This window comes from Triturus cristatus, chromosome 1_1 (assembly GCF_964204655.1).
Source record: "Triturus cristatus chromosome 1_1, aTriCri1.1, whole genome shotgun sequence".
Lineage (NCBI taxonomy): Eukaryota > Metazoa > Chordata > Amphibia > Caudata > Salamandridae > Triturus > Triturus cristatus.
This window is the reverse complement of record NC_140579.1, coordinates 677,341,058-677,358,625: the sequence shown is the minus strand read 5'-3', so window position 1 is coordinate 677,358,625 and position 17,568 is coordinate 677,341,058. Positions and strand designations below refer to the sequence as shown.

Sequence of the window (17,568 nt, the reverse complement as noted above, 5' to 3'; positions counted from 1 at the left end):
GGACAGAATTTGTTCCCCGGAGGAGTTGGAGGGGGGCTGTAAACCCTGGGGCAGTGGATAAAGCGAGGAGGAAGTTAAACACGGAGATGGTGCGGTTTTGTCGTCAGGTGGCGGTAGGACGGTTGGCTCATAAGGACCTCCGGTATGATGCGCGGGAGCTCTTTCGGGATGATGGGGTACACTTGTCCCGGATGGGGATGGACCTTTATCTGTTGGAGTTGCGGGAGGTCCTAGCGCGGTTGCTAGGGGTTTACAGGCGTTAAGTGTTGCAGGCGGTTCCGCAGGGTTTTGGGGGGGGGGGCAGAAAAATCCGCCTACACTTCCCCCTTTTTTCTGGGTGGCGGGGTGGTTGACAGTTGGCCGGGATTGGCTAGAGTTTGTTGTTATAGGTTTGGTAGTTTGGGTCCAAGAACAGGGAAAGGGTAACCAGTTTGGATAAGTTTAGATTAGAGGTTGGATAGTTACAGTTGCACAGAAGGCAGGTAGGGGTTACAGTCAGGGGAGTTTGGGAGTTGGAAAGGCTACATGGTGTAGGATTGGGTTATATGTTGGTTATGGAATGTTATGTTGTATATTGGGGGATGGGGGAACTGATGTGGGGATCGTAGGGGTGGGGGGAAAGACCAAGGGGTCAGGAAGTTATTGTATAGCGAGGTGTTAGTTTTGTAAGGCAGTGGCCAAGGAGTTAAAATTGTGATATGCACCTGTTTCAATAAAGCGGCCTTTTTCACACACAATAAGTGGTCTGGTGTCGGCTTGCCCCCCCTCCCCCCTTAATCTCCCAATGGGAGCTTGGGGGGCAGCCGAGCACAGCGAGGTCTGCCCCCCGGGCAGATGGGGAGGGGGGGAGTGGCCGAAGCGGCCATTTTGTAAGTTTTGGGCTACATTTGGGGATAGCCCAAATGTAGCCCAATTTTCGTAAAAGTAGCCCAAGGGCTATATATGCTAGTTTCGCGCTTTCCCAGCCATCATTTTAGGTTTGGTGACCTGGTGGCTGGGAGCGCTAGTAGCAGGGAATAATTTTTCCCCTCCCGCCCACCCTAATTTTAGGGGTGGAAGGGGTGTTAGGTCCTTGGGGTGGGGTTATAATGGGGAAATCTGGTGGGCAGCATTTGTTGGAACAGGTACATAGGGGCAGTTGATGTATTGTCGCTTGGAACAGGTGCAGGCGGAGTGGTTGACAGTTGGCCGGGATTGGCTAGAGTTTGTTGTTAAAGGTTTGGTAGTTTGGGTACAGGAACAGGGAAAGGGTAACCAGTTTGGATAAGTTTAGATTAGAGGTTGGATAGTTACAGTTGCACAGAAGACAGGTAGGGGTTACGGTCAGGGGAGTTTGGGAGTTGGAAAGGCTACATGGTGTAGGATTGGGTTATATGTTGGTTATGGAATGTTATGTTGTATTTTGGGGGATGGGGGAACTGATGTGGGGATCGTAGGGGTGGGGGGAAGACCAAGGGGTCAGGAAGTTATTGTATAGCGAGGTGTTAGTTTTGTAAGACAGTGGCCAAGGAGTTAAAATTGTGATATGCACCTGTTTCAATAAAGCGGCCTTTTTCACACACAATAAGTGGTCTGGTGTCGGCTTGCCCCCCCTCTCCCCTTAATCTCCCAATCCATGGCATTTTGCTTTTTCCATGTGTGCTGCACAAGGCAGCACACATGGAAAAAGCAAAAACGAGGTGAAATTATCGATTTCTCCTTGTTTCACCAACTTAAGACCAGGTTTTCCCTGGTCTTCATTTTGGCGCTACATCCTATGTACGCCACCCTTGTTCATAGGGGGCAGCGTCAAAAACAATGGTTGTTGCGGTGGAACGCCCACTGCAACACCCACTGCCCACCCCTTTCATGCTAAGCATAGAGTTAAAGGGGCTTTATTAACAAGGCTGCGTTAAGCCACGTTAAGTGGCTTAACGCTGCCTTGTATATAAGGCTATGCCCCTATCGCCACCACAACGTCGGTAAAAGTAACGTTGTGGTGGCAATAGGGGCTCGTTTTTTGTAGACAAAGAGGGGTACCCCTGACTAAATTTCCTAAATCAGGGAATAATTAACAAGTGAAAAAAACCATTTAGGAAATGCAGAATAACATAAAGTGGTCCTATTCATACATGGAACAAATGTGCATTCAACCAAGTAGGTATCCAAAATATATGTATACTTTATTTGTGTAACAAAGTTTTTATAGAAATGTTTTTTCAACAGATAAGAAACCAAGAATATTTTAAAAGTTCATGGTATATGCTTGTCCATTACTGCTCTTTTCATACTCAGACATACTCATTCATTCCTTTTATTCTGTGACTGTTTATCCGCTATATGAATACTTCCTAAATAAACAGTAAAGAGCCTATATAACATGTTGTTTTCAAATTACACATGGACTAGAGTTTGGAACAATTGCAACACAATATGCAAATATATTAACATAGTTAAAAACCGTCATGGCTGAACAGATTCGTGTCTACGAGCGTTTCGGCGTTATGCCTTCATCAGGTAGCCATGTAGTAAAGGAAACCTAGAAGAATGTTACAAATATGATATACTTAGTAGAATGCATATGTGAGGACCTACTGTAGATATCTGCTCGTAAGAGAGTCAGAACATAGTTAAAACTCATATTGAGACGTTACCGGTAAAAAAGAGAAGAAAAAATAAAATATATACCAAGATTGTGCCCAGATAGTAAACCTTACAAGTAACCTACCAACATGATTATTTGTCTTTGCTTAAAGAGAAGAGATAAAATGAAAAAGAGTGTAGAAACATGATAGAGAAACCGTGTGTCTATACAGGTGATAAAAAATTATCATGCAGGTGGGATAGATTGTGTTGCCCCCTATTCTCAATGTACGCTTATATCTAAGTGATAGACGTAATTACCTTCCTTAAGCTAGAGTAGGGTCCTTTAATGTTTGTTTATAATGGATCTGGTAGCAAAGGCACAGTGGATACCTAACGGAAAAATATTTAAACAACAAAACAAGGAATTAGGCGACCTGAATAAAATATCAATGGGTGAACAAGAGTTCCTAACTAGAACAGATCCTTACCCCTGCGCGGAAATGGGCTCTGGTGGTGGAGCCGCGCAAACGGTGACCATCAAAAGTTGCAACAAGAGCGGGGGTATCGTCCTTATCAATACCAATCAATATGTTCTCAATATGGAGACTATGCTACAAAATACACAACATTACACACCGATCAAAAAAGATCCCACCAAAAGGGTCCAAATGTTAGTGCTTGATCCCACCACTCGGGCTTTAAGACTGAATCAAATTTGTGACAAAGAATGGGATTACATAAATACAGATAAACCGAAAGTGCCAACTATTTATGGAATCCCTAAGATTCACAAACCTAGTACAAACCTACCTTACAGACCAATTGTGACTACGATTGGTTCTGTTACGGAGCCTCTTTCAAAATACGTAGACACCTTACTGAGACAATTTGTCTCAAATACCGTCCTATATACAGGACACTCGAGACATTATAAACAAAGTGGAAAATATTGCATTCAATTCCATGACCCATACCATGGTTACCATGGACATTGAAACGCTCTACAGCAATATCCCCCAAAGGGAGGCTGTGGAGGCGGTGATGTGGTTCATGGATGTTTTTGACATTGATTGCCCGAGAACATTCATTGTGGAATGTCTCAATATCATTTTACAAGAAAACACTTTCGAGTTCCGTGGATCTCTCTACAAACAAACTAAGGGAGTAAGCATGGGGGCATCTTGTGCCCCCACGGTAGCTAACATCTATATGGCTTTTTGGGAATCCAAATTCACAGAAAGGTGCTCTCATTATCAATGAATCAGTCAGTTATTGGTCAAGATACATAAATGATGTCTTCTTCATCTGGATGGCAGATGAGGAAGACATCCCCACCTTTGTATCTTGGCTGAATCTCTGCGACAATAACATCTTCTTTACAGCAACCTCCAGTAAAAATAAAGTAGAGTTCCTAGATATTGTTATTCAAAACAATATAGATCATCTTGAGGTGGATCTGTACACAAAACCCACGGCCCGCAACACATTGTTACACTTCAAAAGTTTCCACCCCCAGTCTCAAAAAACCAGTATCCCATTTGGACAGTTCCTGCGGTTACGCAGGAACTGCACCAAACTTGAGGATTTTGATACCAGAGCCATAGAAATGAAAGAATAATTTCTGGCTCGTGATTATCAGAGAAGACTGGTACATGACTCATACAAACGAGCAAGGTACTACGATAGGCAACACTTACTTTCACAGCACATTAAAACACCTAACCCCAGATTGGTGTTCGTAACACACCACTCCACAATGAACAAAAAGATTCGACACATTGTAAACTCTAACTGGCACATTTTAAATGCCAACCGAGACAGAGAAAATCAGATACCCAAACCTCTTTTTGCGCATAAGAAAAACAAGAACCTTAAAGACTTGATAGTTTGTTCGCGCATGACCAGTCCTCAGGAGGAAGCAAGACAATTATCGATACTGGGCAACAAACCCCTGGTTGGGAACCATGAATGCCTGAATTGTCTGGCATGTCAATTTGCTATCCAAGCTAGTACTTACACCTTTAATAAAACCAAAATTAACCTGAACAGTTTTACCAACTGTAAAACCTCAATCATCATACATTTAATCCTATGTCCCTGTAATCCGGGCTACGTAGGTGAGACGTCAAGGAAAATGGCCACACGTTTGACGGAAAACAGGTCAGCAATTCGGACCAATAAAATCAATGCTCCATTGGTTAAACATTACATGGAAGCCCATCACACTACCAACAACATAAAATGGCTAATCCTAGAAAAAATCTGAATCTGTATAGGCAATCAGAGTACCGAAAAAAGGAAGCGCAGAGAGGTATATTAGATTTTTATTTTGGATACTTATAGAAAAGGAATGAACAGCGAAATCCCATGGGATCAAGCGATCCGATATAACAATCACTAATATATATTTTTCCAACAGCATCCAGTTATACACCTCTATGCCATATAAAGTATGTTGGAAACTGACCCATATGCCACCTGTGTGAGCCTGCTAGTTTTCATCTCGCAGCCATGATTAATGCATTGTTGTTAACATGTTGATATATATACTAAGTATGTATACGTCATCACATATACATCGTTCTTATTGACACCCACCAAATGTCCTTAATACACGTATACATAGTCTCTCAGCTACCATGCTGTACCCTACTGCCCTGGGGACACAAGGAAAGCGTTTTTATCTATATTAATATGGAGCCCTAGATGACAGCTGGACCTTCCACACGTAGGGACAGGCATTTCAGCTAAGTACTGCCAAGGCTGCCCGGGGGGCTGCGCAGCGGCCCCTCAATAGGGCGGCCGCCTTAGTGCCACAGGAAGGCACTGGAGTCGTCCTTCTAGCTTCCCTGGGCCAGGATCCAGGGAAGACTTTCGTCCGACCCCACTTCCGGGGAGGGGGGGGGGGGTGGGAACAGGGGTACTTATGCTGTCCCCCGCCCAACGTGCAGCCTCTTGGTCCCTGCCGTCTCGCCTTGTGGTCGTACGTCGCTTCGCTGCCATATCGACCATCACTTCGCTCACTCACGTTTCCTGGTGAGTAAGTGCAGAGCCCCTTCCCCCCCGCCTGCGCACTTTAACGGTGTGCTGCATGGCTGGGCGGCCCAGCTTGTGCTGGTTGGCTGCTGGGGGGTCCGGGCTGCTGCCTTGGGGACGGAGCGGGGGTCGGGGAGGGCACGGTGTGTGCGAGCGGTTTTCCGGTACTCCCTGCTGGGCAGCGTTGGGGGGCAGCATGCTTGGCACGCGGCGTGAGCAGCTGGGGGCTCCCATGCAAGCCGGGGCCCGCGTGGCCGCTGCCTCTCCCGCGGCGAGAGGCGGTCTATTGTGAGCCTTTCACTGCAAGTAGGGGACTCTTGGGCTAAGCGTCTTGTTCCCGGGGGTAGGAGCGAGGCAAGATTTGGGAATTCCTCGGCTCGCGCAAGTTGGGCCGCTGACGTGACGTTCTCCCCCCCCCCGCCCCCCTCAGGCCTATCTGCCGCCTCGCTCGCGGATGATGGGGTCGGCAGCCGTCTCTCCCGGCGGCTGAATGGCTAACGGAGAGCCCTTTCTCTGCAGAGCTGGGGTACCTGGACCGAGTCGCAGCTTGGTCGCCTCAATATGATTGAGCCCGCCCAGGTCTAGCGCCCTGCACCGGCACCTTGGGTGCGGTTTGTGCTGCCATCTCCCAAACTGGGGCCTAGGGGATCCTGCCGTGCCACCCCACCCCCCGTCCTAGGCGCCGCTGATCTCAGGCCCGTGCCTGGGGGGGGTGGGGGGCGAGGCGACACTCATGGGCGGCATCGGTGTGGCTTCCTTGCGGGAGCAGGTCGCGTGCGGACTCCCACCGCATGGCGCGTTGTTTCCGGCGGCTCGGCACCTTCCTTCCGGGCCACCTCCGGTCTCGTAGCGGAGGCTGCCTGGCCCGGCCTGGGTCCAGGGTTGCAGCGGCCGTGGCGGCTTGGTGCCTGGTTGGTGGTGCCTGGGGTTTGGGGATTCGTGTGCTCGCGCAAGGCGGGCCGCCTACGGGCCGGTTTCTCCCCCGCCCCCATCCCCCTCTCGCTGGGGAGGGACCCGGGCCATCCCATTCAGGGTGCTGGTGCGCGGTTGCGGGTATTGAGGGTAGGCGCACAGCTGGTGTGTGGCACCTTTGCCAGGCGGGGCTCCTTTATCCGGATGCCTAGCTGGTGCCGCGATTCTCGGCTTCGCGTTAGATTTGGACATCTGCGGTCCAGGGGTGCGGTGGTGCCTCTCGCTGCCTGCCACCCAGAGCTCCTTGCAAAGAGGGGCAAGAGCCTGGGCCTCGTTGTCGCGCATCTTGCTGTGATTCTAGGCAATTCACATGACCCCTCAGAGTCCTGCATATTGTGGTGTGGTGCGCAGGCAACGGGCCCCATCCATTCAGGCCACGGCGCAGTGGACAATGGGGACAGCGCCTTTGCGTTGGGGGGCCTGGGCATACTCCCCCCCCACCCCCCCCCCTTGTGCTGTGTAATAGGGAGGAGGGGGATGTCTATGGTAGGACGATGTCGCGGCTCTCTCTCGGCCCCCCACCGTTGGAGGGTAACGGGATACAGCAGGGGCCGCGCGGGTCGCGAGAGTGTGGTTAGGTGTTGGCAGGGAGCCATATCTGCGCACTCTCAAGCCCCCCCCCCCAGCCCAGGTTAGCGTGTGGGGCCTGCCTCGCAGAGCTGACAGCCTCGGAGCACAGCGTGCTGGAGCTCGCTTGCACCCGGCTTGTCCTTGATTCCTGACTTCTGGCTGGAGCCGAAGCAGGTTCTTTATGCCAGGTGACTGCCGGTCTGGACCCCGGCCGTGCAGGAGGGGGTTAGGTGCACATACATGCCAACATTTCAGAAGATCCAAGTGGGAAATAAAAGGAGAATGAGGCCTTGAATTGGGTAAATTCATGTATGGGCTTTGGAAGTGTGCTGCTGCAGGACGGGACATTTGAAACGCAAGTACACATTTCTTACCTTCCAGAAGCATAGAGCGCGATGGCAGGCAGAGAGAGGGTGATGCAAGTGTTGTGCACTGGCCTGGCAGGTTGCTGGCAGTGCATACAACACCCGCCCACCCCCCACCCCTCGTGTGAGGCTTTGTTGGTTTTTCACCCCTGTCAGCTGAAACCCCAGAGGAAGCGGGTTTTGCTTGCAGGAATCGGGAGGCGGGAGACTAGCCCTGAAACCGGTAGTCTCCCGCCCGATTCGGGAGGGTTGGCATGTCTGGTCGCAGTCCGGCACCAGCGCGAATACTCACCCGGCAGGTAGGGGGCGGCATATAGACTGCGGCCGCTGTGGGGTCATATTTACCATGCACTAGTGTGCCCTCCCCCCCCTCCCCCGCTAGGAGGAGGCATTTTCTCTCCCCCCCACATCCCTCATCTGGGACGGGCTCGGTCCCTCGGCCGGGAGCCTGGTTCAGGTTGAACTTGGGAGAGGGTGCAGCCGGGTGCCTGGCCCCCAGCGTGGCACTGGTGTCCGCGCTCTCATGCATGGTGTCTTTTACGCGGGGAAATTGTGTGGGGGTCGCTCTGCACAGGAGCGCGCATGCCTCTAATGCAAGGGACTCTGAGCTTGGGCGGGCAATGTCAGTCTGCAGTGCATGTAGTTTCCTAGGATATTGCGCACTGTAGTTCTCTGGGCCATGGGAGCGGGTATGCAGCACGGCCGGCGGTGCATTGTTTGGGCGCTCACCGACTTATATTAGGACCAGCTAAAGATGGCCCGCGTATGTATTATGCCATGCCGCACGGTTCCGGGAATGGTTGGGTGCTTTGTCCGGGTGGAGGCCTTGTGTGTTTTCGGCACAGTTACCCACTCGGTTCGGAACATTGGTCATTAATTTTGTGTTCCCGATTCCCCAAATAATGAGCATGGGTAGCGGGTGCAAAATGCTCCTGCCCTGCACCCCGGTTATGTTTCGCGGTTTTGGAATGATTTTGAGGTGTGCTTTGTCCCTTGGGAGGCCGCGTGCGTTTCTCTTCACAGTCGGTGGTTAATTCGCCTATAATATATGGTGTTGATGTTATGTCTGTCATTTTGCTCCCAATCCCAGATTAATGTGATGGGGTGTGCGTTCATAAATGTGCAGGGTGCCATTGCTGAGATTGTCAACCGTGTTTCCTGGGCAGCACAGCAGGATTAGATTGGCTGTGCAGTCCTCACAGGTGAGGCGAGAGGTTTAATCTGCTTGGGTCAGCACCCGTCTTGGGGGAATTTTGACATATTTCAGTGTCAGCAAAGAGGTGGGCTCATCGTTGAAATGGTTTATCTTTCGTAATGAGCTTGGTTTCTAGTTGTCCGCGCTACAGAATCGAACATGCACAATTAAGTTGCTGTCGCGTCGCCCTGGCTCCTTTTTGCTCATTTCCAGCCTGCTCCGGTTATCCTGCTTTAGTATTGAAGACTTCAGGGGGAGGGGCTGGTAACCGTCAACCCTGGTAACGAAGCCGCAGTGTTTCACACTTTCCGGTTGTGCAGTAACGCCCAGCCCTCCAAGACCTTATTGGTGTAAGGAAGGTCTGTGCTTCAGGGTCTCTTAGGCAACGAGGGGGCTCTTAGCGGCAGCCGGCTGGAAGGTGGTCCGCTTCACCGCCAGCGCAAGGATTGTACATCGCCAGCCCGGCTTCATTATGGCTGTTGCTTTCCAGTTCGGGCACGCGCATATGTGACCCTGTTTTTATCCGCTTCTGTTGGTTTCAGCTAGTTAGTCAATAGATGGGCTTGTTGTAGGTGGTGCTAATTTTGTAGTAAATATAGGGATACAGTGACATGTGCTCAGTATGGCATGTAACTGGAGCTCATGTTTAACGTTTCAACACCTTTGTGTTCACATACATTTACATTTGTATAATTGAGATGTAATTCTTAATGCGCGTTAGATTAACGCTATGAATGATGATCAGTCAGGCTTTTCAGTGAGCGGAACACCTAGTAAATGTACGGTGTGCTGGTGGCCGGTCTGTATGCCATAGTCATTGCCTGAGCAAGCTGGGTAGCCCTGCAGAGTAGTTTTAACTCTTAAACAATCCTTGAAGCTTGCGCAGGGCTCCCTCGGCTCTGTTGGTGTCTTTTATATCGCCGGGTCCTCCTGGGACTCTTCACCGCTGTGTCCGGGATCAGGTGGAAGGTGTACTCATCGCCTTAAGCTTAAAACTTTGCTTAGCATAGGTGCTGAAGTGTTGAAGGTGATTTAATGTTCCCGGGTCTTTCAGAAGGGGCCCATAGGGTAGGATGACCCAGCGGCAAGGAGCAGCTAGGGTGGTTTACGTGTGCTTTATCGACTATGAAGAGAGTATGCATCGCGGGGCCCGGCTCACACTAAGTGGGCAAAGATCACACACACACCATAGGAGCCGAGGTCTGCCCGATGCTAAAGGCCTTGGGGTCCCAGTTCACTTGTGAAAGGGCTATGGCTTCAGGTGCTGAAAGGATGTCCGTTGTTATTTATTAGCTCGTTAAACGATTAGTTACTTGCGGTGTTTCCGCGGGTGTAGAGTGTGAGGCTCCTGTTGTCTTTCCATCGGGTCTGTTTGATGCGGGATGGTTGTTACTTGGGCACAGCCGTGTGGTGGGTCTTTCCTCGTAAGATTGGGGTTAGCCTGACTTTAATCTCCCTGTTTGTCACACATGGTTTTAATGCGGGGGGTGTCAACAAGCCCTGTGCCGTGTGGCGAATGGACGGCATGTAGTTTTCTGATTGATTTGTCCGACCTGTTATTAGTATTAAACACACCAGGTACTATGAGGTAGGGACATTTGTACTCAAATAATAGATACCCCAGGACACATGTCCTCCAATACACACATCTCCAGACAGGACTGCCCCTCCCTGCCCACACCCCTTTTTGGCAAAGGGTAGTAAATACTTGATGGGCTGGCAGGTTTTTACAGACGTTTGTGGCAAGCTCGCACATGATCCTGCTCATATTTTTATTTTCGGATAGTTTGGGGCAGGTTACAGGCCGCATCTTGTCTCTGTGGGGTTGAAGTATGGTCGGGTCAATTGACTGAGGAGAGCCACTATCGCCTGGTATATCAGGGCATGAAGGAATGCCAGGCAAGATTGTAGCAAAGGCAGGTAGTGGTACTTATCGTGTATTTGATGTTTGTCTCACTGGCAGGCCGCCAGGCAAGGGGACCAGGTACCTAGATCACACATCAGGCAGTGCCAGGTTAACAGGGACGTATTGTACGAGAATAAACAGGAGTGGTTCCCTCCACTGTTGTGGATGGGATACTGTCATATCTTCCTTTTCTCTGGATACCCTTAATCCAACACTCCATGTAAGCTGAGGATGCCTGTTGATGCTGCCAGACCTGCTATTAGTTACGAAAAACACCAGGTACTATGAATTTTCAGTTGTACTCAATTCTTAGGTACTTACAGGACGCATATGGTTCAATACATACACCTTTGGACAGGCCATTGTACTTAGGTCAATTACATCTGGCAGAGATGCCCAGTGGAAGCATGTGGGGGACTGCACAGAACAGGATACTGCACAGGTTAGATGCCGGCAAATCATGGCGGCACTACTGCAGAGGGCAAAGTAAACCTTACTGATTCCCAGGCGGGGTATGGTGGTGGTGGTGGTGGTGGTCCAACCTCTTTTCTCAGGATCACTTCCTGTCTAGTTTATCGTTGCTATTTGTACCATTAGTAGCACCTGCAGTGGCTCACAGGGGTAGCAGTAAAGCTTCTTTTATTTCGCCTGGGGTGGGAGCTGGCAATGTTATAAAGCTTTACAGCCAGAAACTGATTAGGCCAAGACGTACCGGGTTGGTGCAACGGGCACTAAGCTGTAGAACCAGCTAAGTTTCAACATAATCTTGGTATACCGTCAGTTATAAACGTAAGTCCGTGGGCGACACGTGAACAGGCACTTTCTGTCAGCTGGTGCGGGTGTGTGCCATTCCCAAGAGAGTGCGGGTTGCCTTGTTAGTGCTGAGATGGAGCGGAAGGAGCACTTATACGGACATCTACCAGAGCGCATTTTGCAGTCATAGTTGGGTACATGATTTTATGGCTGGCATGTTACCAGTTGCTTCAATAAGCTAAGTTACTTTGGGAGTTGTCAGCGGATTGCCGGACGGCAACGTTAGGAGTTAGCCGGTTGGCAGGCCGTTTAGATGTGTGCTCCAACTCTGGCATGTCCAGGTATGGGTTATGGCGCCTAAAGTTGGCCCTGTGATGCAAGTTCACAGGCAGGTGGAGCGTCAGAACGAAAAGGGGCTTGGGTTCGACCGCTGGTCACAGGTTCAGATCCTGGTCGGTCCACCTAGCAGTTCAGTTTTGAGGTCGTCGAAACAAGTACCATTGAGTCGAGTAACAAGAACATCTGCAATTTCTCCCGCCCTATCGCCTTGGTTAGCAGCTATGCAGGTTGTGGAAGTTGCTTCCAACTAGGGCGATATGGTCCATATGTCTGGGGGAAACGCCTGGGTTAAACTCAATTGGGCTACAAAGTATTAGAAGAACAGTCGGCATTCCCAGTATGCAAAAAAGAGAGGTATTTATACTTGGTTTCCCTCTGGTTCACTCTGTCCTGTCTGCTCCCTGGTAAACTAGCAGAAGTTTGGGGAGGGCAAGGCTTCACACAGGGAGGTGACTGACGGAATGTGATGGACATACTCCGTCTAGTGCTAGACTCCGATAACTGAGTGAAAGAGGTAGCAAGGCGGGCTTGTCAACTCTTTCCTCCACCCGCACTGGCATTTCCTGGCAGGAGGGGCTTGTCAAAGGTTTTGCTCTTCAGCCAGGCAATGTTAATGCTGAACCAACACCTAATTATTGGTTTCAGGTCATTCAGTCAAAAATCCACGGGGAGTTTAGAAAGGATGGGGCACCTGTCCAGAAGGGGCATGCTGGCCTCCGGTCCTGTATGGGTGAAGACTTGTTTTGGCTGGACCTGGGAGAGGTCCGGCATCAGCATGTTGTAAGTAAAGAGGCCTACCTTGGTGGGGGGCCCTGGTAGTGACGGTGGCCACTCCCAGAGCTGTGGAGGAGTTACAGGGCGATCCAGAGTCTGCAGATACCAAGGGGTACTTCATGCAGCAGCACAGCTTGGTGCTAAGCCAGGATACCCAGGGATGTCTTAGCGTTGTCCCCTGGAAGAACTACGGCGCCCCGTTAGTCCTACGGGCGGTTGTGGGTCTGAGCAACCGGGCGCTGCCAGGAACGCTCCGCCCACCTCTTCCGGGGGGGGGGGTGTGAGTAAGCGAGTGGACTAGTGGTCAACGGATGGGAGGGGTGGCCTCTCCCAAGATTTGGTATGCACCAATTGGCGACGGCCACGGTGTAATTTGGCTTATCAGACGGGCAGGCGGCATACGGGTTGGCCTGCCCTGGGATCGCCCGTAAGATAACCCACCATGTTGGCATATTGATTATGCTAATAAACCTGCAGCAAATTTCTCCACTAACAAGGTGTTGTGTGGTTTATTGATGTATTGTGATGTTGATATGTGACTACAGTTGCCGATATTGGCACTATGCCAAGGCTGCCCGGGGGCTGCGCTTCGGCCCCTCAATAGGGCTGCCACCTTAGTGCCACAGGAAGGCACTGGAGTCGTCCTTCTAGTTTCCCTGGGCCAGGATCCAGGGAAGACTTCCGGCCGACCCCACTTCCGGGGAGGGGGGGGGGAACAGGGGTACTTATGCTGTCCCCCGCCCAACGTGCAGCCTCTTGGTCCCTGCCGTCTCGCCTTGCCCGCCCCTCCGCTTACCCGGCGAACGACCAATATAAGGTTTTTTGGGGGGGGGGGCATAATTTCTAACCTATTTTGTGTTGCAGTATGAGTGACAGGGCAATCCAGAGTCTGCAGATACCAAGGGGTACTTCATGCAGCAGCACAGCTTGGTGCTGAGCTAGGATACCCAGGGATGTCTTAGCATTGTCCCCTGGAAGAACTACGGCGCCCCGTTAGTCCTACGGGCGGGTGTGGGTCTGAGCAACCGGGGGCTGCCAGGAACGCTCCGCCCACCTCTTCCGGGGGGGGGGGGGGGTGAGTAAGCGAGTGGACTGGTGGTCCATGGATGGGACGGGTGGCCCCTCCCAAGATTTGGTATGCACCAATTGGCGACGGCCACGGTGTAATTTGGCTTATCAGACAGGCAGGCGGCATACGGGTTGGCCTGCCCTGGGATCGCCCGTAAGATAACCCACCATGTTGGCATATTGATTATGCTAATAAACCTGCAGCAAATTTCTCCACTAACAAGGTGTTGTGTGGTTTATTGATGTATTGTGATGTTGATATGTGACTACAGTTGCCGATATTGGCACTATGTTGGATACCGTCACAAGCACAACATGGCCGCCATAGGCACATCCATTAGCGTATTGACTTCAGGCGAAATTTCTCTCTCCCCCTCTTCGCTTTCTATAGCAATTGAGGAATCTTCAAATCGGCCGGGGGTTCCTTCAATTTGAACTTTAACTCTGCCCCTCCTTATAAGTGAGCGGATACATTCTCCTTGACCAACCTATATGAGGTCCTGTTATTAGGTCAGTCCTCCTAGTTTCCGACACACGCCCAGACAGAGCGCGCCACGCCGGACCTGGACACCAGGCTACGGCACAGACTTGCGGGATCTTAGCCGACAGCCCGAGATGATTTGAAGCAACGCCGCAGCCTGTAAGACAAAGATTTAGCCTCCATATCAAAGGTAAGATTTATAGGCATTACGCGTAGGAGTCCCGGGGTTAATATTGGGTACCCTTACACGCGGGCACAATACGGAGGAATGTTGCAAGTTTGGCAATTTAAATGGCCCCTTCCTTTCCCCCTTTTATTCCACCGCTTTGAATCTTTTTGTGTCATACGCAGCACTATACGGAGGTACCTGCGATATCTGAATATACATCGGAGACGCACTTCCATCTGTATACTCCAGTAGGCGATGAGATTTCCTTGCGCTTCGATTTTAAACCGAGTTTATGCAGCAATTCCTTTATATTTCCGGGCATTTGTAGATCACTAAAGATAAACGGGTAAGCCTCCTTCGGTCCCACACTATGGCAGCCTCTACGATCAGTTATCGGCAGTTCGAACGTTCTGTAATATCTTCCACAAATATCGGTTGGTAAACTTGAGTTCTTTAAATTTTTCTCTTTATCCTTCAGTGCGAGCTATAAATAGGGACATGCTGATAGGAGCACTCGTGGGACCGATCGCTCTACATCGTATCTTGTCTTGAACCCATCTGTGTGGCCATCCTCTCAACGCGGCTCCACCACCAGAGCCCATTTCCGCGCAGGGGTAAGGTTCTGTTCTAGTTAGGAACTCTTGTTCACCCATTGATATTTTATTCAGATCGCCTAATTCCTTGTTTTGTTGTCTAAATATTTTTCTGTTGGGTATCCACTGTGCCTTTGCTACCAAATCCATTATAAACAAACATTAAAGGAACCTACTCTAGCTTAAGGAAGGTAATTATGTCTATCACTTAGATAGAAGCGTACACTGAGAATAGGGGCAACACAATCTATCCCACCTGCATGATCATTTTTCGATCACCTGTATAGACACACAATCTATCATGTTTCTACACTCTTTTTCATTTTATCTCTTCTCTTTAAGCAAAGACAAAAAAGCATGGTGGTAGGTTACTTATAAGGTTTACTATCTGGGCACAATCTTGGTATATATTTTATTTTTTATTTTTTATTGTTTTTCTACCAGTAACATCTCAATATGAGTTTTAACTATGTTCTGACTCTCATACGAGCAGATATCTACAGTAGGACCTCACATATGCATTCTACTAAGTATATCTTATTTGTAACATTCTTCTAGGTTTCCTTTACTACATGGCTACCTGATGAAGGCATAACGCCGAAACGCGCGTAGACACAAATCTATTCAGCTATGACCGTTTTTAACTATGTTAATATATTTGCATATTGAGTTGCAATTGTTCCAAACTCTAGTCCATGTGTAATTTGAAAACAACATGTTATATAGGCTCTTTACTGATTATTTAGGAAGTATTCATATAGCGGATAAACAGTCACAGAATAAAAGGAATGAATGAGTGTATGTCTGAGTATGAAAAGAGCAGTAATGGCCAAGTATATACCATGAACTTTTAAAATATTCTTGGTTTCTTCTCTATTGAAAAAGGAATGAACATTTCTATAAAAACTTTGTTACACAAATAAAGTATACATATATTTTTGATACCTACTTGGTTGAATGCACATTTGTTCCATGGATGAATAGGTTCATGTTATTCAGCATTTCCTAAATGGTTTTTTTCACTTGGCAATAGGGGCTTGTACATATGCCCCAAAGTGTCAGACTAGGAAAGAAATTGGGCCCCGGCACCATCACAAAAGTGGCCTCCATTCGTGAATAAGATAAATAATAAAGCTGTCTATGTTTGCAAATGAGGGCAGTTTTAAACTCATAAAGACCTGATCCACAAGTGTTTTGCAAGGTATTGAAGAGTGCATGGATTTGATTTTGCTTCAGGCAATGCTTGTTTTAATATGATGGAAATCAACAGCCCACAACCAGCTAAACAAGTATGTGTAATGAAAGATTTCCTAGCTAGCGTAACGGAAAGTTTCAATTCTATTAAGGACTCGGAGGCGAGGATTGCCTTCTTTTCTTCACTTTATTAATCAGCAGCCAAATAACAACAACAGACTACATTTCCCATCAACCTAGGGGAAATCTGTAGTCAAAACATATTGTCCAATCAGGCGTCCTGGGTCCACCAATCGGGGTCCTCCAGCCCACAGATAGTCTGCCCTCACTGGCCCTTCCTCCTCTTTCTGAGCACGAAGACATCCGGGAACAAATCCTCATGCATCTTGTTTCGCAGAATCCGAACCTACGGGAGTAAAGGGAACCATCAATTCACAAAAGGAATGTGATGCAGCAGAGCACACAATGAATCATAAGAACTTGTCTTGAATAGAACACCGCTAAAAGCTGAGAAGAGATTCACACAAGTAAGGTACAAGCAGTCAAGTATCACAGAAACCCACCACATGCCCATAAAACCCCCAAATGTGTTACTTACTGACATACGGGGCGGGCGTCTTCCAATTACCCTAAGGGTGGGATAATCCTCTCCTCCGAGCCCTTAATAGAATTGAAACTTTCCGTTACGCTAGCTAGGACATTTTTCATTCTATGTCAGGACTGGAGGCGAGGATTATGCTAGTTTAAAGGTTGCTCACCACGAGGTGAGCCATGTCCAGCACAAATTTGAAGTAAAACCCTTAAGGTGGAGTCCGAAGACCAATCCGCCACGTTAAGGATACCCTCCAAACGGACACCCAAACCAAATGCTTTCAAAGCCAATGCCCCTCTGACCGAGTGGGCACCAAAAATGCGCAGGTTGATGCCTGCTTCCTGCATAACACACCTAGCCCATCTGGCGATGGTAGGGGAGGATACCGCCTTGAAAGGCTTGCGGAGAGCAATGAGGAGCTGACGTTCACCAGGGGGTTGCAACTCCTCAGTCATGTCCTCGTAGGCTTTTAAACAACGGAGCACCCACAACTTTGGACAATCCGGAAATTCAGGATATGTAATCACTCTAGTGTGGCATTTCGTCCGCCAATGTAGGTGAAAGTTATGCCCGAAGGAGTAAACATCCTGGAAGATATATCTAAGGCCCTGACATTGGAGACACGTCTACAAGAAACCAGGCAAAGCAACATTGCCAATTTTTCAGAGAGCTCTTTCCTGGTAAGATATCTATTGGACTGCCAGGATAAAAATAGATTCAGGACCTGGTTCACATCTTATAGAGCCGAATAGCGAGGTTCTGGGGGCAGGGATAGACGAATGCCCCAGAGCAGTTTGCAGACAAGGGGGTGTTCCCCCACAGAACAGTTGCCAACTGGCACGTGACCCGCTGAAATGGCAGAGCGAAAGGTGTTTATAGAACGATAAGCCATACCATCAGAGGCTAGATGGGCTAAAAAGTTCGGGATGTGAACTACATCCGCGTCCATGGGATTGGAACCCCGTCGCAAACACCAACGGGACCATCTGCCCCAAG

General features: G+C 49.2%; 1 protein-coding gene and 1 long non-coding RNA gene across 10 annotated transcripts in view; one reads left to right on the top strand and one right to left on the bottom strand.

Annotated features, from left to right (window-relative positions):
- Positions 1-17,568, bottom strand: part of LOC146870867 (SWI/SNF-related matrix-associated actin-dependent regulator of chromatin subfamily D member 2-like) — a 1,426,174-nt gene that overhangs the window by 343,782 nt on the left and 1,064,824 nt on the right. The window lies entirely within an intron of this gene.
- LOC146870870 (uncharacterized) overlaps positions 5,532-17,568 on the top strand; it is a 119,315-nt gene continuing 107,278 nt past the window's right edge. The window contains exons 1-2 of the long non-coding RNA XR_014979790.1: positions 5,532-5,601; positions 14,672-14,807. This is a non-coding gene — a long non-coding RNA (uncharacterized LOC146870870). The remainder of the gene's footprint in view (positions 5,602-14,671; positions 14,808-17,568) is intronic.